Here is a 26,181-nt window from a genome sequence, read left to right as displayed (position 1 = left end):
GTCAAAAAAATGGCAGTAAACGCCTAAATACAACTCATAGAGAAGTGTTTTTGTATACACATAAAAATAAAGGCCAAAAATGAAGCAAAAATGCAAAATTTTGAATGTCAAAAAAATGCACGAAAAACACCAATAGTATAGTATGGCGAAAAAGGACAAACTTTGACCCGTCAAAAAAATAGCAGTAAACGCCTTAATATAGCTCATAGAGAAGTGTTTTAAAATACACAGAGAAAATAAAAGCCCAAGATGACAAAAAAATGCAGAATTGTACAGGCCAAAAAAATGGCTGATACCGCAATAGTATAGTATGGTGAAAGAGGCCAAATTTTGACCCGTCAAAAAAATGGCAGTAAACGCCTTAATATAACTCAAACAGAAGTGCTTTAGTATAGACAGTAAAAATAAAGTGTTTTAGTATGCACAGTGACAATAAAGGCCAAAAATGACGAAAAAATGCTAAATTTTGAACGTCAAAAAAAATGCACACGTCTCCTTATATCTCATAACGAAGTGTTTTGGTATACACAGTAAAAATGAAGGCCAAAAAGGCAAAATTTTGAATGTTCAAAAAAAAATGGCCGAAACCACCAATCGTATAGTATGGCGACAAAGGTCAAATTTTGACCCGTCAAAAAAATGGCAATAAACACCTTAATATGGCTCATAGAGAAGTGTTTTAGTATGCACAGTGACAATAAAGGCCAAAAATGAGGAAAAAATGCTAAATTTTGAACGTCAAAAAAATGGACGAAAAACGTCTTCTTATATCTCATAACGAAGTTTTTTGGTATACACAGTAAAAATAAAGGCCAAAAATGCCAAAAAAAAGCAAAATTTTGAACGTCAAAAAAATGGACGAAAACCACCAATAGTATAGTCTGGTGAAAAATGTCAAATTTTGACCTTTCCAAAAAATGGCTGAAAACATCTTATTATAGCTCATAGAGAAGTGTTTTAGTATACACAATAAAAATAAAGGCCAAAAACCATGAAAAAAATGCTAAATTTTGAACGTCAAAAAAATGGCCAAAAACACGAATAGTGTAGTATGGAGAAAAAAAGTTACATTTTGACCTGTCAAAAAAGTGGTTGAAAAGGTCTTATTATAGGTCATACTGATGCCTGATAGCATAAAAAGTGGAAATAAAAGCAAAAAGTTTTTAAAAAAATGCAAAATTTTGATCATCAAAAAAGTGTACCCAAAACACCAATAGTATAGTGTGGCAGAAATGACACATTTTGACAAAATTTGGCAGTAAACAAGATGTTTATTGCCATTTTTTTACAGTTCAAAATTTCACCTTTTTCGCCACACTATACTATTAGTGTTTTTGGTCATTTTTTGAACGTGCCAAATTATGAGACTTTAGGCTGTTTTTGTTCTTTTTTGGAATGACTCACTATACTACATTAGAGTGTTTGGAAAACAAACCAGAGCATACCATTTTTATGACATCAAATCCAACTAACTATACTACGAAGTTTTTATAAATTTGAATCCATTTTCTGATGACTTCAGGGTTTTTTTTTTAAAATTATGCCATGTTTTACAATTACTTTTTTCTGTCATTTTACACTTTGACAGTGCATTTCATTAATAACCACCCAATCCCACACTCTTAAATTGTATTTCTATTTTTATTTTTTTCAGTCTACAGTGATGAATAATTTGCATCACAGCAAAATGTTATAACAACAATGCAATGAGAGAAACATTTTAAAATCCATGAAATGTCTTCAAATCCTTGAAATGTCCTAACATCAGAAAAAAATTCCTAAAATTATAGAAAAAACATGGGACTGCCACACTTGGCCCCTGGCCTTTGGTTATTTTGCAAAAGTGGCCCTCAAGCAAAAGCAAGTTGAGCATCTCTGCTTCAGATTAAAGAGGCAGCCAAACAATGTTTTTTTTTTTTTTATTTTAGCTTTTAAAACCCCTCAAAGCTCTACGGGCTACGCATTAAAAGCAAGTTTTTCCCCACATGATTCAGCAGAACATGGAGAAGCGATGAGATCTACCAAAGAAAGCACTCTGGGTAATTTAATGTGGAAGTTTTTCTTGACAAATTACAGACACGGACGATTTGCTCGGGAATAAAGTCACTGAGGGAAATTATCACAAATGACTGCATTTCCCCCGAGTGAGCGGCTCTGTGAAAAACAGCGAGTCAGCTTACAGTACGGAGGGCGTGACCGAGAAATCATTTCCCCTCAACGGGAATCTGACGGTCCAGCCTGGGAAACAACGACCGGAAGATGTGACAGTAATGACAGCGTCTCTTAACCCTTTAACCCTCAAGTAAACTGGCTTTAATTCTCACAAAAACACGGTAGGGCGAGGAGTAACATAACAACAAATGTCCAAAAAATTAGCAAGAAATTAGTAAAAAGTCACAAGGAATTTATCAAACACTAAGCAAAAAAAACAACAAAAAAACTCAAGAAAATGGTAAATAAAAAAAAGTGTCTTTAACATTCTTTAAAACATAGTTATTTTTCAAAATAATATTTCATAATCCACTCAGATCGTTTCCTTTGCATCACATTTCTTGCTAAGTTGCTCATGATTTATTGACTGATTTTTTTAAATGATGCCTGTTTTTTTCAGGTTTCAGGACATTTAAATGGGAGCAAAAAAAACAGAAAAGAAAATAAATAAAATTACTTCAGAAAATGCTTTAAAAAAGTTTCTTTAACATTATTTTAAATACATAATTATTTTTTTATACTATCAAAAAATCCATCCCATCTCATTTTGAAATTTTTCTTTGTCTTTTATTTTTTCTTGCCAAGTTGCTCACATTTTATTTTATTTTTTTGTTCATTTTTGGTGTTTTTCTCCGTTTCTTTCAGGGTTTATTTAAGTTTACAAAACTTTCCATGACTTTACCAGGTTTTTTATAACCACACGGACTCTGGTAAAAGTTCTCAATAATGAAATGATTATTTCTTGAGGACACAACAAACGGAGCGCAACCTCGAGCTGAAACAAAGCAGGACCTTCATCACGGCTGCCAGAAAGCCCCAAAACCAGCAGCGAGTGACGGCTGAGAAGGTGAGGTGCACCTTGTGGCTGCGATGACTCAGCGCTGAGTGTAAAAACAGGTTTATCTTTAGACTGTAAAAGCTTAATAACATAATGGCTACAGAGCCGGAGACTGTGTGTTCACATGACACGCGGCCAGAGCTCTATTTTCAGAAACCAAATGTAACCGAATTAAACGCTGACGTTACGCACGCAGCGATTACCATCACGACTGAGCACAATGGAAGAGGACTAATAAATCACAAAACATCTCAGCACTCGTGTTTCCAAACCAAAACACCCCAAAAACCTGAGGTGGAGCTGTGGAGCTTTCAGACAAGTTTGCCGTCAGAAGTTTCTCGTTTGCTTTCGGCTCCTTTAAAGTTCAGGACGTTTTTAAGAAACACGATGCAGACGCTCGACATCCTCGCAAGCTATTTTCATGCTGCCGTTAAATGTAAACGGCGTTAACCCGAATTTCTTTAAAACCTCAGAGAGCCACAGAGGGCTGCAGGAACGCCGTCTCAGGTCGGCAGGATTGTATCTGAGGTCTGCGGTTTGGCCCCGAGGAGGCCGAGGCCCCGAAACCTCACACTGATTTACAGCCCTTCATGGAAAACACATTGTGCGATGCTCGGCTGAGACGTTAATGAGGCTTCTGCTGTAACTCCTTATCTCCTGCTGGCTTCAGTTTAGAGTTTACAGATCACCGTTTCCGCTGAGTCACGAGGCGGCTTTCCATTAACCCTTAAACTGCACTAACAGAAACTGCAAAAATATGAAATACGCCAGAAGGAAACACGCCAATTCCGAAAGATGAAATCTCCCAGTTTTTGCAACAAAATTTTTGACACTTATTCCCACACGAATACAGAGCCAAACATAACAAGGCCATAAAATAAATGAGCAGGTAACCTCCGCAGAGGTACGCCTCGGCTTTTATCAGAACACGTTGAACGTGTCGAGATAACCGGTAGAGGAAGACGTTAATGGCCGGGCGATACTCCCGTCTTTAAGAGGCTGCACCGGGCGAGTTTTACAGTGATGATACCAGACAGAAGCCGTCACACGACACACGGAGGACGATGGACGACGGAAAACGATTGCTGTCGCCAGCGAGGAGGCATAAACATCTGAGACATAAAACAGAGCAGAGTCAAAATAAACAACCCGAAAACACGAGAGCATCAGCAGAAAAATGATGAAACTAATTACACGAAAAGCAGCGATGTTTGGTAACCTGCACCAGGAAATGTTGCCGCCTTGAAAATAACGATTAGAGAAATAGCTTCTTCAAGGAAAATCCAAGAAACGTCCTAAAATCTTAGAAATGTCCTAAAATCCTGGACAGGTCATTAAGTCTTGGAAACATCCTAAAATCTGAGAAACATCCAAAAGTCCTAGACATGTCCTAAAATCTGAGACATGTCCTAAAGTCCTAGAGATGTCCTAGAAGGACACCTTGAGCTCTGGACGCAGAAGTCATCTGCAAAGCGACAACAGAGCCGTTAATCCTGATTTTAAAAATGGATCGTTTGACAGCCCTGAGCTGAACTGATGGTTTTTGTATTTTTGTGTATTTTATTGCGATTGTAACAAACCATCGTCAGCTTCCTCGTGTCAGTATTTTTACAGCGACGGCCTGAGGACTGACATTCCTGATGTTTGGGGAATCCGGCGCTACAGGATGAGTCCGTTTGTGGATCGGCAGTCGCTCTGCGGTCTGTTAGGTCACGGTGGTTTCCCCGTCTTATTTACAGCCAAACAAACTCACTCGGAGTCAGATTCTTCTCAGTTTTTGACTTGTTGAGTGCAGCTCAGCTTTTTTATGAGACAGAAAACAGCGAGCCAAACGTTTGACAGAGAGTCCTCAAACCTGCGTACAGCAGTGATCTGGGCTCAGTTTGATTAACTGCTCCCATTTGTTTCCCATCAGCCTCCTGACTGAGGAACGCCCCGGCTATCATCGTCCGCATCGCCTCCTAAAACACATGATTATCGGCTCACGTCAGCGGAGCGGCTTTGACCTCGCTCACTGTCTGTCATCTCTCGGCGTTTATCTGCACTTCGCTCTGCCTTCTGGACCACATGCGCTAAATCACGCAGCTGCTCGTCCACGTCTCCGCCTGATACAGAGACGCTTCCTCTTACTGCTTTCAGATGTTTGATGCCCTGATTGTGTCCCATCGTATTAGGCAGTGATGCTCAGCTGACGGTCCGCTGGCCAAATCTGGCCGAATAACCCAGAAGCTTCCTAAAATCTAAGAAACAGTCTTAATGTCCCGAGAAATGTAAACTAAACCTAAAAAAAAACAACCTAAAACCCTAAAACCCTACAAACATCCTAAAATCCTAGAAATGTCTCAAAATCTGAGACGTGTCCAAAGATTACTGAAATGTGCTGAAATCCTCGAAATGTGTTAAAAAATTAGAATTATCGTAGAATCTGAAAAAAGTCCAAAATCCGAAAGACATCCTAAAATCCTAAAAATGTCTACAAATGCTATAATTGTCCTGAATTCCCAGAGATGTTCTAAAATCCTAGAAACATGCTAAAATCCACAAACCATCCTAAAATCCAAGAGAAATCCTTGAATCCTAGAAATGTCAGAAAATCCTAAAAATGTCCTAATGTCCTAAAATCTGAGAAGTGTCCTACAATCCTAAAAAAATTTGAAATTCTATAAATGTGCTAAAACCCTAGAATCATCCTGAAGTCCTGGAAATGTTGTTAAATCAAAGAAACATCCTAAAATTCAAGAAATGTCTTAAAATCACAGAAATATACAAAAATCTCAGAAACTCCAGAAATGTCTAAATGTCTAAATTCCCAAAAACATTCTAAAATCTTAGAAATGTCCTTCATACCTTGAAACATCCTAAAATTCAAGGGAAATCCCCAAATCCTCAAAATGTCCTGGAAAATGGTAAAATTCTAGAATGCTCTAAAATTGTACGAATGTGTTAAAATTGTAAAAATGTCCTAGAATCCTAGAAACGCATTAAGATCCTAAAAATGAAAATGTAAGAAGAAAAAAAAACAACTGAGAAACATCTTACAATCCTAAAAAATCATCTAAAATTCTAGAAACATGCTAAAACCCCTTAAGCACCCTAAAATTTTAGTAATGTCCTAAAATCCTAGAAATCTCTTAAAATCACAGAAACATCCCAAAAGCCTTCAAACATCTCAAAATGTTGGATATGTGCTAAAATCCTAAAAACATGCTTGGAAAAATGTGTGAAACTCAGTACAAACAAATATTATAACAGTGGATTTAAATATTCACACTTAACTAGTTAAAGTCCTGAAATAATGCCGTCTGTCTCCTGCACGATCTTCAGCGTTATGAACAGCGACGGCTTCCAGCGGAGGATTCGCCGTGAGGCTGTTAACAGAGAGCACAAAGGGAGAAAAAATCAGAGAATATAAAAATAATAAAATAAAAGCAGAATTTAAAAAAATAACCCTTTGAAACGTGGACGAGTTTTCTTGTGCTGCGTTTAGACGCCTCTCACAAGCATTTAAACCTTTGACCCCTGAGAAAATTAGAAAATTGGTTTAAAAAACAAGGGAAAAAAGGCGACGTTTAACTTTGTGAGAAATGTACCAGTTAATTAAATTAAGTTATAAAGTTAATTATAAAAATAAAAGATTTAAGATCATTTTACATAATCATTATATTTTTCAGCTTTTTTATTTTATTTTGGGGGGTTAAATTGTTGGGGTTATTTTTCTAGACTTGAGGTAATTTTCTTGTTTGTTTTTTTAAATTATTTCTTGCTCATTTCTGGGAAATATTATTTTGAAAAATAACTATGTTTTAAAGAATGTTAAAGACACTTTTTTTTTTTTACCATTTTCTTGAGTTTTTTTGTTGTTTTTTTTGCTTAGTGTTTGATAAATTCCTTGTAACTTTTTACTAATTTCTGGTTTCTTCTGCCGTTGCTCACTGCCCTCTCCCCTCAGGTTTTAATGGGTTAAAATGTTAAATAGTGACAGATTAAGTTTCTGGCGTTTACTTGACTTGATGATTTTTTTCCTCTTTCTTTCAAAGATTAATCTTAAAACAGATGGTGGTGATGTGAAAAATATGTGATTTGTATCTGAAGGTCCACATCCTGAGAAAAGACCTCAGTGTCTCTTTAAATGTCCCCGCTGACCCTCAGACCTTCAGTGGTGTCCTCGGCCAGATTCAGTCCTCAGTTATACAAAGTATTTCTGTGTGTTCGCTCCGCTGATACAAAGTCGTGCGGCACGTCCTCCTCGTTTCTCAGAAGTGGCTGAAAACTGTCGCCAGCTTACGTCAAATTTGACAGAGTAACAGTCCGAGTCTTCGAGGTGGACAATGTGGACAAAGTTACTGCAAGTCCCACACGAAGACCTGCATTTAACATGAAGAAAACTTAAAAAATCAAAACAGTCGATCACCAGGTTTAAAGTTTGTCTCGGTGTACTGCATCAGCTTTTTTGTGTTTATTCAACTATTGTTTGTAACTTTTGTCTACAACAATCTCTATAAATAAAGTTATTATTGTTATTGTCCACAAACAGATCTTTGACCTGTCCCGTCCAGCTCCGGTCCTGAAACCTTACAGTTCCTCTGTGCTGCTGCAAAAACACACCTGATGCCTCCTGGATCTTTGTGGATCTGCCAAGAAAAACAAAACCAGTCCGGCGAACTAAACGTCTGCCAACAATTAAATCAAAACTGTACCCAAGTCAGCCCATTAAATAATGAGAACTGTCCTAAACGTCCCACTGAAACGTCCAAAGTCCAAAAAAAAAGTCAAGTAAAAATATCTCTACAAAGAAAAATAAAATAATTAAGTAATTCACTTATTTTAAAGGTATGAGCTCTTTCTACCTCACATTAAAATGCATTTTGGGTGATTTCTTCCCTCACCCAGTGCTGAATACTGTGTTGTTATTATTATTATTATTATTATTATTATTATTATTATCATTTTGTGTATTTTAAATTAAAAATACAATAAAATAAAAAACTTAAGCCTGATGTCAACACAAGCACATGGTGGGATGACGCTGCACGTGTTTGGTAACAGCGCACGGAAACAAACGCCGGGACGTCAGCACACACACGTGCTGGCACGGATGTTTGGGATTACAGGACGGAGCCGCGTGCTGATGTGGACGAGGAAACATCAGATTCAGGGAGACAACAGCAGACTCAGTAAAAGCGCTGCTGAGGCCTGAACACAGCAGCTGCTGCACGGACAGCAGCAGCGCATTTGGCCGTAACGAAGACTGTGATGGATCTCCATGGAAACCCATTTTTATCCCAGTTTTAGATGTAATCAGGTTAAATCACACGCTGGCGGTCGTCTTTCTGTGAAATATCGATCAGCCGAACTTTTCCGTCAGCGTGTGTTTCCGTAGGAAGTCGTTTTCACCCCGACATGAAACAGACGTTTTCGGTCCAGAAACAGCCTCCTCTTCTTCCTCCGCAGAGAAAACACGGAAACTTTCCGCTGCCGAGGCATCAGGACGGATAATAATGTCCTAACTGGCTAATTACCAGTCTGGCTGCCTCACCGCTGAAAGGTTATGGCTGTTAAATTAGTCACCATCATTACAGTGAAACAAGCGGAAAGACAAATATATACCCACAGAGGCGTGTGCAGCGGCGGCGGCGTGCGCCCCCCCCCTCACCCCCACTGAGGTTGGAGGTTAAGAACAGCGTTAGTCATCAGCCGAGTTCACCGCGGTTCAGTCCGACAGCAGCAACGACTCCAGCTGATCCACACAGGACAGAGCGGGACTTATACTAAATAAAAAAATAGTGAGAAATTAAAAAAAAAAAAAAATGCTGTAACTGAAACCAGCGGGAGGCGGGGCTTTTATATACATATATATATTTTATTTATTATTATTATCATTATTATTATTATTATTTATTTATTTTTTATTCTTGATTTCCTTTGAATTCACTGTTTGAGTGTTTGTGCTCCACAAAAAAAATGAACCCTGATCATTTTCGGGGCCTCCTGACTTTTAGTCACAAAACACAAATAATTTTGTTTCCTGACATTATTTTATCCTGTAAACACAAAATATTATCCATGACTTTACATTTAGGACGCAACCCGAGGACGCCAAACCGTAATTCGTTTCTTAAACCTCAACCTAAATTCGTAACTTGATGTTAAGTACGTAACCTGAAGACCCAAAACCATATTTTATTCCTAAACTTAACCTACGTAACTTTACATTAAGTACGTAACTTTAAAAATATAACTTCACATTAAGTATGCAGACCAAGGACGCCAAACTGTGATTCTTTTCCTCAACCCAACATACGAAACTTTACGTTAAAAACTAATCTTTACGTTAAGTACGTAACCTGAAGACAGAACTATATGTTTATTCCTAAACTTAACTGCATAGCTTAACGTTAAGTACATAACTTACGAACATCAAATCACAATTCTTTCCCTACACCTAACCTACGTAACTTTATATTTAGAGCGTAACTTGACGTAAAGATCGTAACTTTTGTCGGAACATTGTGTGAGGATCCGTTGACGTCTCTCCTCCGGCGCCACCTTCAGGACAAACTTTACATTTTGAGCTGAGTTTGGGGTCGGACGGCCGAGGACGGTTTTCTGTCCAACATTTCGACTTCCATTAGTTTTTCACGTCTGCGCTGAGATTGATGTTTCTTCCAGATTCGATCCAAGTATTTCGGGCGGTCGGAGGAGCCGCTGATCGTTCGGCTTCGGTTTCATGTTCTTTGTCTGTGAAACATTGAGGTCAGGGACCGGGTCGGCCGGTTCCTGTCCAGGCGTCCATGTTTCCTCTCCAGAGAGATTCCTGCTGTCGTATCTGAATATTTACTGCTTTTACTCCCAAACTGCTCCCGTGAATTGAAAACTCATCTCCCCGCGCTCCTTAAATCAGCTCGCCCTCGCCCCTCTGAAGCCGACCTCCTCCTCCGTGAAAACATCAGATATAAGTAATGCATATAAGGACGTGTGCGTACGATCCTGTGGAGGCAGTGAGGTGATTTCTGGAAGAACTCACCGCTGTCCAGCTTTTCAAATGTCTTTTTTTGGATGATTTGAGACCACAGGCTGAATCTGAATCCCAGCTCGGTGTCGGGCCGGACGTCTCACATCTTTAAACCTAAAAAAAGACAGAAAAAAAGGAACAATTAGGAAGTGGGGAGAAAACTGTTTTGGGTTTTTTTTTGGTTTGTTTGTTTTTATGTTTTTTAAATAGCAGCCAGATGATTGAAAAACAGTTCAATTTTTTACTTAATGTCTGTTTTGGCAATTAAAAATATGTCTGAATACAAAATAAATATATTTTAAATAATATAATTTTAAAAAATGAACAAAAATAAGGAAATGAGCAACTTGGCAAGAAATGTCCCACAAAGTGCAAGAAAAATAATTTTTAATTCAGAAAATTGTGTTTTTATAAGCTTGGATAAAATTTTAAGAGAACTATATTTAAAATGATCACAATTAAATATTAAAAACATATTTTACAGTGTTTGAATTTGTTTTTCTTTTTTACTTTCCCGTGTTTGTTTTGGGGTTTCCAGGAATGTAATGTACCAAATAACTAACCAAATAACATCGATTTTAATTTTAATTTAAGTCTGTTTCAACAAGAAAAATAAAAAAATAAATTAAAATGAAAATTATAACATTTAAAAAATGAGTGCATGAGGAGGCCGGCGGTGCGGATTTAAGGAACGGACGGAGAAATGACGCAGAGGAGTCGCTGCTGTCTGAGACTGAAACACACACACACACACACACACACACACACACACACACACACACACACACACACACACACTCTTCCTATCAGTGACAGTGATATCGTGCTTTGTCCTCCACAGTTACACTCAAGACTCAACGGGACTGATAACTCACACAGTGACCCTGGCCTGGTATGTGTGTGTGTGTGTGTGTGTGTGTGTGTGTGTGTGTGTGTGTGTGTGTGTCAAGGCTGCTGGTTTGTTGTTCTGTTTTTAACCCTTTAACACCTGGATTCAGTTTTCTTGTGCTGCATTGTGCACCTTTCCGTAGCATTTAAACCTCCGAAAGCCAAGAAAACTGGTATGAAAAAATATAATTAACAAATTGACAAGAAATGTCCAAAAAATTGAAAAAAAGGGTAAAAGGTGAAAAGGGGATTATTGAATATTACAAAGAAAATTAGTAAATTAATTCTAATCAAAATAATAATTCTTGTGAGATTTTATTTAAAATATTGTTACAGAAAATGATCTTGCCTTGTTACTACTGAGTTTTTTTTAATTCACCTTGCTTGTTGGCTTCTTGGATTTTCGGACATTTCTATAATTTTAGGACTTTTCCCAGATTTCAGGGTTTTTCTCAGATTTTAAGTTTCTTTGATTCTGGGACATTTCTTAGATTTTGCAAGGTACATGGTTGGTTTACTCATATTTTTTAAAATATAAAAAAAAATAATAATAAAGGATTTTTGGAAATTTCTTGGATTTTGGGACGAATCTCAGATGTTAGATAACAGCCATTTCCTGCATCAGGGCGAAGTTTACAGCTTATCGATAAAAACATGAAAATCAGAAATGATCAGAGAGCGAGCTGTGAAACAGACTGTGTTCATTCATCTCATTCATCATCCTGCTGCTGAAAGGCCAGCCAACACATTCCTGCACACACACACACACACACACACACACACACACACGTTGTGTTGTGTGTCGTCTGTTTAATTTCCTGGACTGCTATCGTTTTACTCTACACAGTCGTCAAAATAGGATTAGAGCGTTTAATGAAGGATGATTCCCACCATGAGGAAATGACTCCACACACACACACACACACACACACACACACACAAACACACAGACACAGACACACACACACACACACACACACACACACACACACACACACAGTAACACCTCAGGAGTTCTCACTCTGATCGTCTGCAAAGCTTCTCAGTTTCCACTGGATTAATAAACACCTGAACGCTTATATAACCTCACTGTTACACTTCAACACACACACACACACACACACACACACACACACACACACACACACACACACACACACACACAGGCTGTATTATCTCTAACCCACGAGACCACATCTGTCCTTTCATATTGCAGATTTTGTCTGAAGTTTTAAATTCTTCCATCTCTGGGTGGGCGGAGCCTGAGTGGAAGTCACTGCTGAGGATGAATGTCATTGGCTGAGACAGCTGTCAATCAAGAAATAAGAAAATATTTTATATATATAATTTTTAATTTTTTAAATAATTTTTAATTTTTTTTCCAAAATTTTTGCAATTGTTTTGTTTGTTTACATGTTTCGACGATTTTTGAAGGAAAACATTTAACTTTTTTTGTATTTAAAACACAAAAAAGAAAAAAAAACTAAACAACTGTTTTTTCTATAAAATGTTTGGGCAATGTTTTTATCTTCAAACCTTTTTGGGATTTTTTTTTAAAAGAAAAAACAATTTCCTAGAAATGCCTGAAAATCCTAAAATCTTAGTAACACACTTAATCCTATAAACTTGCTCAATCTTAGAAATGTCAAAAATCTTAGAAATATACATAAACTTGCTAAAATCCTAGAAAATGTCCTAAGACATCTTAAAATTCTAAAAACTTACTCAGTCTTAGAAACTAGCTAAAATCTTAGAAATGCCCTGTATTTCTAGGAATTTACTAAGATTCCAGAAATGTGCTAAAAACCTAGAAATGTCCAAAAATCCCCCCAAAAAGTCTTAAAATCCTAGAAACAAAATGCTTTCCTAGAAATGCCCCAAAATCCAAGATATGTCTTAAAAACCCAGAAATATCCAAAAATCAGAGATGCTGTATCCTAATAATGTCCTATAATCCTAAAAAAACCTATAATCCTAGAAATGAGCTAAAATTTTAGAAATGTCCTAAAATCCCAGAAACGTACTTAATCTTACAAACTTGCTAAAATCCTAACATCCTACATTCCTAGAAATGTCCTAAAATCCTAAAAACATGTATGGGGCTGCAGCTGTTACATCTTTTTTGGAAGTGGAGTTATACAAAACTGTACTGAAGTACTTGTACTACTTAAACTATATTTAACAGATTAAACTCAAATACTTTAACCGAGGGAACATTTTAATGCAGGACTTTTACTGCAGCAGAGTATTTTACAGTGTGGTGTCAGTACTTTTACTGCAGTAAAGGACGTGCAGGTTTGAGCAGAGCTGTGAAGCAGCTCGGCGGCGGCGGCGTGGAGACGAGAAACGAAGAGAGAAAAAAAAGACCGAGAGAACAAGAAGGAAACCGAGCTGAGAGGAAAAATAATGAATGAGAGAGCGAGATGATTGGACGTGAACTCTGTGACACGCACGACAAGAGCAGCTCATTAAAGCAGACGTGTTTGACGTCAGGTTTTTTCTGCACGTGTATAACAGACACACACACACACACACACACACACGCATGCATGCAGAGTCATCTCGAGATGCTGTCGATCAGGCCGACGCCGCCTGACTTCCTGTCTAATCAGCGAGGTAATAACGTTTCGCTCTCGCTCTCCGTCTCTGAGGTGAAGATGAAACAATCATCTTCATCATCTGCGGTCGTCCTGACCGCGGTGACTCATCAGCGCCATGTGACACACAGAGAGGCGCTCTGATTGGTCCAGAGGTGACACCTTGGCGGCAACGGCTGAGATGAACCAGGTAACCTTTTCTGAAGTGTGTCACCTCTGGACCAATCACAGCTCTCCTCTCGCTCTCGTTTCATCATCACCTCAGAGACGGCGAACGTGAGCGAGAGTTATTACCACGACCAGGTGTGTGTGTGTGTGTGTGTGTGTGTGTGTGCGCGCGCGCATGTGTGTGTGTGTGTGTGTGTGTGTGTGTGTGTGCGCGCGCGCATGTGTGTGTGTGTGTGTGCAACGTGTAGATCAAAGTGACAGGAAGCTGGTCGCAGCAGCCGCATACACGTTTCCAGGATTATAGGACGTTTTCAAGATTTTATGAAATTTCTTTTATTTCTGTACATTTTTAAGATTTAAATACATGTCTAGGATATCAGGACGTTTCTAGGATTATAGGACATTTCTAAGATTTTTGGATGTTTTCAAGATTTTAGGAAATTTACAGGATATTAGAACAATTCAAGAAAACTGGGAATTTCTAAGACTTCAGGACATTTCTTGGATTTTAGGACATTTTCAAGATTTTATGACATTTCATATATTTTAGGACATTTTAGGACATTTCTAGCACATTGCCAGGATTTTGGGACATTTCTAGAAAATAGGACATTTTCAGGATTTTAGGACATTTATAGGATTTTTGGACAAGATTTCAGGACATTTTTTATATATATTTTAGGACATTTCTAAGACTTAAATATGTTTCTGGGATTTTTGGACATTTTCTAGGAAGTAGGTTTTTTTCTGGGACTTCAGGAAATTTTTAGGATTTTTGGATGTTTTCAAGATTTTAGGACATTACATTAGATTAGATTTTAACTAATTCATATGTAATTTGTAGTTTTTACTGTTTTTACTGATTTTGGGTCATTTCTTCTTTTGTTGCTGTTACAATCATGTTTAAAATTAAGTCACAGAATATATATATATATATATATATATATATATATATATATATATATATATATATATATATATATATATATATATATATATATATACACACCATTTACTAAAGCTAGAAGCTGTAAAAACAGAAATTATGGTTAGATTTTCAGTCATGGTCCTTGAACACATCACGCTCAGGCCTCCTGACACCACTGCACAAAGCCCGAAAAGATGAACTTCATTACTGAAGTTAATCTCAAAATTAAACATACTTGTAGTTTGGCGAAATGTGCAACATTTACTCTGGCGACACATTTTTTGATCATATTTCTACGACCTCCGAATTTTTATGGACTAAAAGAAAGTTGGGAGAAAGAAAAAAAAAAAGAAATATACAAAAAATACTGACAATTATTCTGTTTAGTTGTGTGTAATTTAAGAACACACACACACACACACACACACACACACACACACACACACACACACACACCACAGGGCTTCCCCTCCGCTGCTGCTTCAGTCTGAGAGCCAAAAAAGCGATCGTAAATTTCACCTGAATTTCCAACAAAGACACACAGAAAACCTTGACCTCACAAACCCCACGAGTCTTATATAAGGATAAGTGTGTGTGTGTGTGTGTGTGTGTGTGTGTGTGTGTGCTCACATATGCACACAGATGTTTTATGGTTCTGCGCGCTGACATTTAAAAGCAGAAAGACGCTGAAGAACGTCTCAGCAGGACGGACGGATGAGGAGTGGGGGAGGGGGAGGAGGAGGGACGCGTTCCCACCGTAAATCAAAAACGCAGACGCACACACAACAACCAAAATGTTCGTCCTCAGCAAAAACAACGAAAGTATCTTCAGAGAAACTGAAGATGCAACGATTAAAAAAGACGATGCAGCCAATAAAAGCTTCTGAAGCGGACCGGCGGGACATTCCCATCTGTGTTTGGGGCGTCCAAACTGAATACTTCTAACGACGTTTCGGGACATTTCCAACCATATTTTGGGGACCAAAGCCGTTTATTTTTACTGACACCTTGTGAAATTTCCAGCTGTGTTTCGGGCGTCCAAACCGGGAATTTTCAACAAGTCGTCGGGACATTTTTATCCATGTCTATAACAAGCAAAGATGGTATTTTTTGTCAAAATGTTGGGACATTTCCAACCATATTTTGGGGACCAAACACTGAAATTTCCAGCCATGTTTGGGGTGATCAAGTTGCATATTTTTTATTTTTGCATTGATTTTTTGATGTATCTGTTCTCGCCTGCCCAAAATGCATTTTCCCACTTTATAAACGTCATGAAATGGCTGCACAGGGTGCATCTGTGCGCTGGAGAAAAAACGGCGGTTCTTGACGAGTCGGGAGAAAGAACCGGCTAAAACCGTTATTTCTACAATGACTCGGCCTTAACGAACGTTTCTGACGATCCAACACAAAATTAAACCATTTGCTGCGGGGGCGATGGTCCCATGCTTTTCTTCGTTACGTCCAAAGAATCAAACATAAGCTGAATGAGAATGAACAAAAATAACCCAAAATGATGTCCGCCGCTTTGAACGAGCAAACAGGCTCAGAGCGAAACTCTCAAACAGCCACAAGACGTTACGCTGAGCGCCAGCTGAAGAAACACCGTAACCAGGCTGGAAGTCGTCAGCACTTTTTCCTCCGTCATAAATCACGAAGCCGAATCTCGCCTTCTTCGTTCTGTCCCGCCGAACAAACGCCAAACTTTTCAATTAACCATCGTTTAAAAAGTCAAAAAATCTTCTCTGAATCAATTAAAACAGGTCAGAGCGTCTCACGAAATCAGACACATCGTTAACGCATCTGTGTGTGTGTGTCTGTGTGTGTGTGTCTGTGTGTGTGTGTCTGTGTGTGTGTGTCTGTGTGTGTCTGACAGTCTAATGACACTTCCTGTTTCCTGCCTGTTAACACATCACCTCGGACTGTAGTGATGACTAAAGCAGACACACACACACACACACACACACACACACACACACACACACACTGTATTGTCTCTCCCCACGTGTCCACGTGTCCTGTCGTCCCTCGCAGATTTTTTTTCTGAGATTTTAAACTTTTTTTCCAGCTGTCAATCAAACATCAACTAAACATTTAGACAATTCTTTTTTTCTCCAGATTTTTTTTAATCTTTTTTTTTTTTTTTACTGCGATTTTTCAGGAAAATATTTAACTTTTATTTTGTTTTTTATTTAAGTTTTTGGGGAATTATTAACCCTTTGGAACCTGGGTAAATAGGCTTGGTTTTTTTTTCATTATTTGCAAATTTTACAGAGAAAAAAAGGATTTTTAGGTTCAATTTCTTAATATTTCATCCGTACATATAATTTACAAGCTTGTCAAATTTGAACTTTTTGAACCTATTTTTTCTCCAAACAAGCTGATGAGATCGAGGTAAAAAGATCAGATCAGATTTTAATGAAAGTAGGCAGAAACAACAATTCAAGTTATTTTGTCAGAAATATTTTAAATCTGGGAACATTTCAATGATTCTGATGGAGATTCTGTTTCTTTATTTCAGGAAAAAAAACTTTTGTTTTTATATATAATTGTTTAAAGTGTTAATTTGGAGGAACAATAACTCTTAAACAGTAACAGTGAAATTTGGTCGACTGTGTGTAACTGATCAAAAACATCCGTCATCAAAGAGTCGAGTGTCGTCTTTTAAAGTTTCGTTTCGACAGCTTTGGGCGCGCGCACGCGCACGCGCACGCGCACGCGCGCACACACACACACACACACACACACACACACAGCCTCTGCGGGCAGGAGATGTCAGATGCGATCAGTTTGATTGAGGGAGCGAACATTGAGGGTTTCCCATGAGGCCGTGTGGCCAGCGGTCTCAGACAGACAGGAAGTGGTGAAAGAGACGGAGGGGGCATGTTTCGGGGGGGCATGTTTCAGCCTGATAACGACTTTAAAATTTAAACGTGTTTCAAATGAATGTAATGTATGCAATTAATGTAAAGATACGTAAAAGTGAGTAAAAAACTTAAGACTTCAGGCCGCTGTGGCGTCAGCTGCCGCCATTTTTCTCTGTATGACATCATCTGCTGCAGCCACACAGCCGTTTACATACGTGTAGCCTCACTGCCGTGCACACACATTTCATGGGTCAGAGGGTAAAAAGGCACCCCTCCATAAATATGTTTGCACGTGCGATTGCAAAATAATAATAACAAATAAAATAATAATTAAAAAGAAAAAATTATAATAATAAATAAATAAAAATAAATAAGTAAAATAAAATAAAATAAAATAATGGGCTCCTGAGTTTGTTCAGTACATTTCTGCAAAATAAAAAGCGTAAAAATGTCTCCACGATCTCTGCTTTTGACCTCCTCCCATAGAAACCTGATATCTGAATTTTAAAATGCATATTGAGAAATTAAGAAAAAAAATAAGATGGCTTAATTCTCAAACTGAGACAGTCAGGGCTTTTATTTTGTATGGGAGTTTGAAATCTGAGCAAATCGGCCTTTTTATCCTTTTTCTTTTTTATTTTCAACATGTAAAGAAGGCAACAGGCAACAACAGTCGAAACAACTCAAAAAATACCAAGAAATTAGTAAAAAAGTACAGGAAAATTAAGTTATTTTTTCAGGAGAAAAAAAGAACTAAATAATATATTTTGAAAGTATTTTGAACTAATTTTTTGAGTTTTGTGGACTCGGAATCGTTTTTTTTTTAGATAAAATGAGGCAAATTTAGCTGCTGTTTGCAAGTTTGCATCATATAAGAAGAAGAAACATACAAAGAAGTTATCTCCGCGGATGTCTTAATGCTGACGAAGGACAGCAGAGGAGGAGCTTTAATGAGCGAGACGAGCTCACTGAGCAGTTTAACACTAAACTAAACTGTATTTTACTTGGAGACTTAATTACAGTATCTGAATGTAAATATGCGCGTACATTTCATCATGACTTTGAATCCTGCTGTCATTTGAATAAACCGTTTTATTGGCTTAAAGTGTATTTTATTCTGTCTGTCTTTTTTAATATATATGTTCAGGGTTTTACAGTGAGGCATAGCCTATTCACATTATATATATATAAAAAAGTTTATAATTTTATTGCATTAAAGTATTGCAAACATTTTAACTGGTGAAAATGTAAATAACTTAAAATCAAAATTAAAACTTTTTGAGATCCAATGTCAACAAACGTTTTTGATTTAACATATATTTATGACTTGCAAAGTTTGCAATTTAGAATATTTTAAAAAGCCTTTTTTAACTTTCAAAACTTTAAAAAAACTTTGCACGTTTATCTTTAAATCTGTTATTGTTGCATGTGTTAGCGGAGATCATACTGCGCATGCAGAGGTCGTCTGCAGCCGGACCGTCTTTTTGGAGCAAAAACTGGGACGGTCAGAAACACAGAACGAGTCTGCGGCAGCCGTGAAAATGAAAACGCTGCAGCGCTCAGTGACGGGTTTTGTTCTGATTCTGCCGCAGCCAGAAGTGCAGAGAAAGAACAATAAAGGATGCAGATTAAAAAATGAGTCCATGTCATTTTTAAAAGTTGCACGCACACAGAGAAACGTATCTCGAGTCCTGCCTCTTTGCCTCTTTGCCTGCAGCTTCAATTTCATTTATTTTGTGACTTTGAAGGTCAGAAGATTTGTTTTTCTCTCTACTTTCTCTGATGATAGTTTTCATGTGATCTTCAATAGTTTTAGGTGTTTTTGCAGAGACCACATGCTCTGTCTGGCCATCTGTGTGTGTGTGTGTGTGTGTGTGTGTGTGTGTGTGTGTGTGTGTGTACAGTATACGTGTGCATTGGTCAGATGGTCCGTCTAGACGCGTGTGTGTGTTCAGGGTGTGATGGATCGGAGGAACGGACACGCACACTTTTGTGTAGGGTGAGGCATCGTCGTCTATAGGAGCTGGTGTATCTCCACCAAAGGAGCTCAGAGTGACCGAACACACACACACACACACACACGCACACACACACACACACACACACACCGTCAGACAGACTGTTCTTTGAGATGCCCGCCTTTTACCTCGAGTACAGCCCACACACACACACACTGATGTCGAGCCGCCCACGCATCACATCATCACGCACAAACACACAGACGGCCAGACAAACAGTATGACCTGGTAACATACACACACACACACACACACACACACACACACACACACACACACACACACACACACACGTGTGAGCCATGAGTAATTGTCTGAATCACGCTGTGAAAGTCAGAGAAAGTAAGTGTACTTGTACTCGCTGTATGTGTGTTGTGATGTTTGTAACTCAGTGTTCTGTTCCACTGAAGCAGATCAGACTTAAAGAGGCAAAATTTAACTTGTGCAGTTATCATTATTATTATCATTATTATTATTATTATTATCATTATTATTATTATCATTATTATTATTATTATTATCATGACAGTTTTGTGTTTTCACCTCATCGCTGGCAGACATTAATCAGCCCAATCGAAACAATTCGCACAAATTAAGCAAATCTCTGTGAATTCTGGGCGACCTTGTTGTTTTGTATGATCAGCACAAATTTGACTCTTTTCATTGTACAGCTGCACACAGTGTTTTGATCCGCTCAGCCTCTTTTTCTCTGTTTATCGTGATGCCAGTGAATGAAAAACCCGACTTTACTGATATCTTCTTAATTTTTGAACGACACACTACACTATGACTTTTTTTTGCAAATTACTGGACAACATACTGTAACATGCCTTTTTTAAATCATTTTTGAACATCTTATACTATGATTTTTTTACTATATTTTTAACAACACAATATAATACGATGTTTTATAAATTTTTCAGTGATATGCTATACTAAAACTTTTTTATGGTATTTTTGATGATAAATTGTTCTATGACAATTTTATTATTTTCTGAGCAACATACTATAAATGATGATTTTATGTTTTTGGTTTTTTTTTTGTCGTCATACTTTACTATAATTTTTCTGTTATTTTAAGAACATACGTTACTATGACAATGTTAATATCACACGGCTGATAACAGGTTTAATGACTGAGGGGAGTCTCGTCAGCGTTGAACATCGGCCCGTTTCGTCCTCGTAAATATTTGTTTCACTTTACGACAGTATTTTAGCTCCCAAAATGCATCATGTCACAATGTTCCACTTTGTAACTGAACAGGTGAAGGTCAACACGGGTCTGAACGTAAACTTTCACAAACCGAACTAAAGTTATCCGACTAGTAGAGAACATTAGTCACACATTTTGTAATGCGCGTGAATACGTGGTTTTAAAATACGTCTTTTTTAGGAAGCGGCGCCCTCGAGTGTGACCCGCTGTGACCTCAGACAGAGTCCAGGTCACCTTAGATGACTCAAACTGTCTGATGAAGACGAGCAGACGCATCATGGTCTGGCCACACCTCCAGACAGCTGCTGTTAGTCATGTGTGTGTGTGTGTGTGTGTGTGTGAGATGCAACACACACACACACACACACACAAACACACAGTCAGTGAGGTAACGTGTGGGCGGTTGCTAAAATGAAGATGTCTTGTAGTATGAGACAGCAGAGACGTGCTGCAGCAGGTAGAGTCAGCCGTGTGTGTGTGTGTGTGTGTGTGTGTGTGTGTGTGTGTGTGTGTGTGTGTGTGTGTGTGTGTATGTGTGTGATATGAAAACAGGCCACACCTCTGTTATTTCTACCTGTCAACCAGGACGTAAACACTGACACACTGCAGACAGTCTGCCGTGGGGTCATGAGTTCATATTTCTATCTATTTTTGATCAGTGGTGTGTGTGTGTGTGTGTTTGTGTGTGTGTGTGTGTGTGTGTGTGTGTGTGTGTGTGTGTGTGTGTTTGTGTGTGTCCAGGGTCTAGAGTCATTATGAGTTTTGAGTTTGAGTCAGTATGTAGTATTTAGAGTCATTATCTACAAGTCTAGAGTCCGTATCTGGAGCCTTTAGTCAGTGTCTAGAGTCTAGGGTCGGTTTCTAGAGTTTAGAGTCAGTATTTAGAATGTAGTTAGTTTCTTGAAACTAGAGTTGGTATCTAGAATCAGAACTCTCTAGATACCGACTCCAGACTGTAAATACTGACTCTAGACTCTTGATATTGACTCTTGACTTTTGACTGCAGACACTGACTCTAGAGTCTGGAGTCAGTAGTTAGAGTCTAGAGTCAGTATCTAAAATCTAGTGTTAGGATCTTCAGTATAGAGTCTCCATCCTGACTCAGATTTGCACTGACTCAGGTTTGATATAAACTTCTGCATCTTTTTTTTCCTTTTTTTTTTTTTTTTTAGTTTTTTTCATCTTCAGCTTCAACTTTTGACTTTTCATTGCCGGAGCTCTTGCATGCTGTTTAAATGACTGACGTTTTCCCTTCACACACACACACACAGACACACACAGACACACACAGACACACACGTAAACTGTGGTTTTCTGAGTCAGTGTACCTGTCCGGCTGATATGACACTAACTCCTGTGGACAGTTCAGGGAGCTGAGGGAGCGCTCCGGTAAACAGTCGGCGGAGTGACGACACTGATGTGAATAAACAGAAAAAGAGAGAAAAGTTACAGAATGCACCTTTAACATCAGTTTGTCTGCGAGCAGTTAGAGTCGGCCTTAGTCACAGTCTCTGCTCGCCAAAACCTCTGCGGTCTGAAGTCAGAGGCTACTGTTGCAGTAAACACACCAGGACAACAACACACCTCCTCCCAGGAATGAGCCTCTGTCTGTGTGTGTGTGTGTATGTGTGTGTGTGTGTGTGTGTGTGTGTGTGTGTGTGTGTGTTCTTGAATGAGGCCCAGATGACCTCATGCAGATAGAAAAAACACACATATATAATCAGGAAACTGTTTTTTCTTAGGAGCACCTCTCAGAAGAAAATGTTGACGTTGCTTCTCCAAATCACAGATGTGTTAAATTTCTAGATTTTATACGAATCGCATCAGTGATATCAAAGTAGCGTTCTGATTACATAAATATGAGCTGGCTTTGTCATCAGGAGGAAGAGGAGATTATGTGACATCTACGGGAGACGCCTGCCAAGCTGCAGATCACTGACTCAAGAGTCTAGATACTGACTCTAGATTCTAATATCTAGAGTCAGTACTGACACTCTTTACTGACTCGATATACCAAAAACAATATCTAGGGTCAAGTGTTAGTATTTATACCCCGATAGACTCTAAAGTCTAGAATCTGAAGTCTGTATCTAAAGTCTAGAGTCAATATCTAGGGTTGAGAGTCAATATACATACCCTAGAAACTGACTCTAGAATCTAGTCTCTATAGTCAGTATAGATTCTCAATGCTGACTGTAGATACTTGATACTTACTCTTGAGACTAGACTCTACCTAAAATCTATAGTCAGTATCTAGACCCACTATCCAGAACCAGTATCTAGAACCAAGACACTGACTCCAGATTCTAGCATCTAGTGTCTAGAGTGTCCTGAGTCTACAGTCAGTATGTATAATCTAGAGTCAGTATGTAGAGTCTAGAGTCAGTATGTAAAGTCAATATCTAGAGTCTAGAGTTGGTATGTAGAGTCAGTATCTCGAGTCAGTATGTAGAGTCTAGAGTCAGTATGTAAAGTCAGTATCTAGAGTCTAGAGTTGGTATGTAGAGTCAGTATCTCGAGTCAGTATGTAGAGTCTAGAGTCAGTATGTAAAGTCAGTATCTAGAGCCTAGAGTTGGTATGGAGAGTCAGTATTTTGAGTCAGTATGTATAGTCTAGAGTCAGTATGTAGAGTCTAGAGTAAGTATGTATAGTCTAGAGTCAGTATGTAGAGTCAGTATGTATAGTCTAGAGTCAGTATCTAGAGTCTAGAGTCAGTATGTAGAGTCTAGAGTTGGTATATAGAGTCAGTATGTAGAGTCTAGAGTCAGTATGTACAGTCAGTATGTAGAATCTAGAGTTGGTATATAGAGTCAGTATGTAGAGTCTAGAGTCAGTATGTACAGTGAGTATGTAGAGTCTAGAGTTGGTATATAGAGTCAGTATGTAGAGTCTAGAGTTGGTATATAGAGTCAGTTTGTAGAGTCTAGAGTTGGTATATAGAGTCAGGATGTAGAGTCAGTATGTAGAGTCTAGAGTCAGTATCTAGAGTCTAGAGTCAGTATGTACAGTAAGTATGTAGAGTCTAGAGTTGGTATATAGAGTCTAGAGTTGGTATATAGAGTCAGTATGTAGAGTCTAGAGTTGGTATATAGAGTCAGTATGTAGAGTCTAGAGTTGGTATATAGAGTCAGTATGTAGAGTCTAGAGTTGGTATATAGAGTCAGTATGTAGAGTCTAGAGTTGGTATATAGAGTCAGTATGTAGAGTCAGTATGTAGAGTCTAGAGTCAGTATCTAGAGTCTAGAGTCAGTATGTACAGTAAGTATGTAGAGTCTAGAGTTGGTATATAGAGTCTAGAGTTGGTATATAGAGTCAGTATGTAGAGTCTAGAGTTGGTATATAGAGTCAGTATGTAGAGTCTAGAGTTGGTATATAGAGTCAGTATGTAGAGTCTAGAGTTGGTACATAGAGTCAGTATGTAGAGTCTAGAGTTGGTACATAGAGTCAGTATGTAGAGTCTAGAATTGGTATATAGAGTCAGTATGTAGAGTCAGTATGTAGAGTCTAGAGCAACATTAATGTGCATGTAAGCGTAGTCACTGTTACCTGTTTGAAGAAAATGAATCTGTGCCAAAATCATCCATTCAGTAATTTTTGAGATATTTATCTAAAATGACAAAGTTCTACCTCATTACTGCAACATACTGACTTTTACACTCAGTGAGTCTTTGGATGCAGGATCTTAGCTTGTAGTAGAGTATTTTTCACAGTGTTTGTTAGTATTTTTACTGTGTACTTGTTCCGACGCTGGGAGTGAGACATGTGTTTCTTTGTTTTTATGAAGCCAAAGATCCTCGCTCTGGCTGCATAAATATATACATACTGTACACGTGTGTGTGTGTGTGTGTGTGTGCGCGCGCGTGCGTGCGTGAGTGCGTGCGTGCGTCTGAGCCTTCATTACGTCGAAGTTACGGGCTGTGTTCTGGAGTTTGCATGCAGCATTCGCCTGTTGTGCCTGAGCTGTGTGTGAGCGTGTGAGCGTGCAGTCTTTACCCACCGTGAGTCATCTCTGGGTAGAAAACAATCCAGCGCAGGAATTTCCAGATCATTTCGGTTTGGTTGTTTCCCTCCCAGAATCTCTTCGCCCCGGCCGGAGAGAAAAGAGCCGAGCGGGAGACTAAACACTCAAAGTGTTTCTTCTTCTCTGTGGGACCAATCTGAAGTCACGCTTCACGTCCTCCGTTTGTTTCTGAGAGACACAAAGAATCAACAAGTGGTTTTTCTGCAGAGTTCAGTCCAGATCCGACATGGTTACCGATGACATCACCTCTGTTTATTGTAAAAAAATATAAATGTATCACTTCCCGAGAGACGAACTGCGGTCGCTCCTCGGAGGGTTTTGTTTCGAAATCTTCAAAATGTTGAACTGCTGCCGTGGCTGCTTCTCTCCGGAGAGTTCGGGCGTGATAATTATTATCTGATTATTGGTGACATCAGCTGTTGTCCGAAACGAACAAAAAACACCATCCTGGAGGAGCTCTGGATGTTTTCCAAGAGGTCCTGAAGGTACTTGAACAGGTTGCAGAAGTCCTTGAGGAGGTTTTAGATTTCCTAGAGGAACCTCTCAGGGTCCTTGAGGAGGTTCCAGGTGTCCTGGAGGCACCAGGTGAGATTAAAAAGGTTGCTAAGATCTTTGGCTTACAGAGGTGTTTTAGGAGGGAAAATGGCCCTGAAGTTCAGTGGATTTTAGGAAATTAGGATTTGAAGACGTTCTGATTTTAGGACATCTCTAAGATTTTAAGATGTTTTCAGACATCAGGACATTTTCAGGACTTAAGGACATTTCTAGGATTTTATTAAATCTCTCAGATTATAGGACATTTCTAGGACTTTAGGATGTTTAGAAAATTTTAGGATCTTTTTGAGATTTGAGAACGTTTCTATGACCTTACCATATATCTAGGATTTCGGGACATTTCTCAGTTTTTTGGACAATATCTAAGATTCAAGGACATAGGTAGGAGTTTAGGACATTTCCAGTAGTTTGGAATGCTTCTTGGACTTTAAGGATGCTACTAGGATTTTAGGAATTTTGTAGGATTTAAGTTTATTTCTAGGATTTTTGGATCACTAAGATTTAAGAAAATATCTAGGACTTCAGGACATTTTCAAATTTTAGGATGCTGCTAGGATTTTTAGTGTGTTTTTAGGATTTAAGGACATTTCTAGTATTTGAGGACATGAGTGTCTCAGCTGTGTCCTCTGTCGGGGCTGTGGGGGATCCTCCTCTGGCTCTATGTTGATGCTGTTTTATGTCTCTGACACCTGATGGAGACTAAAAGGACAAAAACTATTCACAGAGACAATCATTTTATTTTTATTGAGAATTAGAAAATATTTGGGGGCCACCAGGGGCCAGATTTGGCCCTTGGGCCATATAGACCCAAACAAGTTCAAAACATCCGAAGTATCCATTAAACAGCTGGCAGCCAATCAGGGA

At 38.5% G+C, this 26,181-nt stretch overlaps 1 long non-coding RNA gene across 1 annotated transcript; it reads right to left on the bottom strand.

Moving 5' to 3' along the window:
- Window positions 1-1,581: 1,581 nt before the first annotated feature.
- LOC148186112 (uncharacterized) lies at window positions 1,582-25,893 on the bottom strand. Its single transcript, XR_015775312.1, has 4 exons — window positions 24,739-25,893; window positions 22,069-22,154; window positions 10,074-10,175; window positions 1,582-6,417 (listed from the first exon to the last, which is right to left on the bottom strand). It is a non-coding gene; the product is annotated as an uncharacterized LOC148186112 (long non-coding RNA).
- Between the last annotated feature and the right edge of the window lie 288 nt (window positions 25,894-26,181).

Source organism: Plectropomus leopardus, chromosome 21, assembly GCF_026936395.1.
Source record: "Plectropomus leopardus strain MGB_pleo_1.0 chromosome 21, ASM2693639v1, whole genome shotgun sequence".
In the NCBI taxonomy this organism is placed as follows: domain Eukaryota; kingdom Metazoa; phylum Chordata; class Actinopteri; order Perciformes; family Serranidae; genus Plectropomus; species Plectropomus leopardus.
The sequence above is the reverse complement of the archived record's forward strand: the minus strand, read 5'-3'. Positions and strand labels throughout refer to the sequence as shown.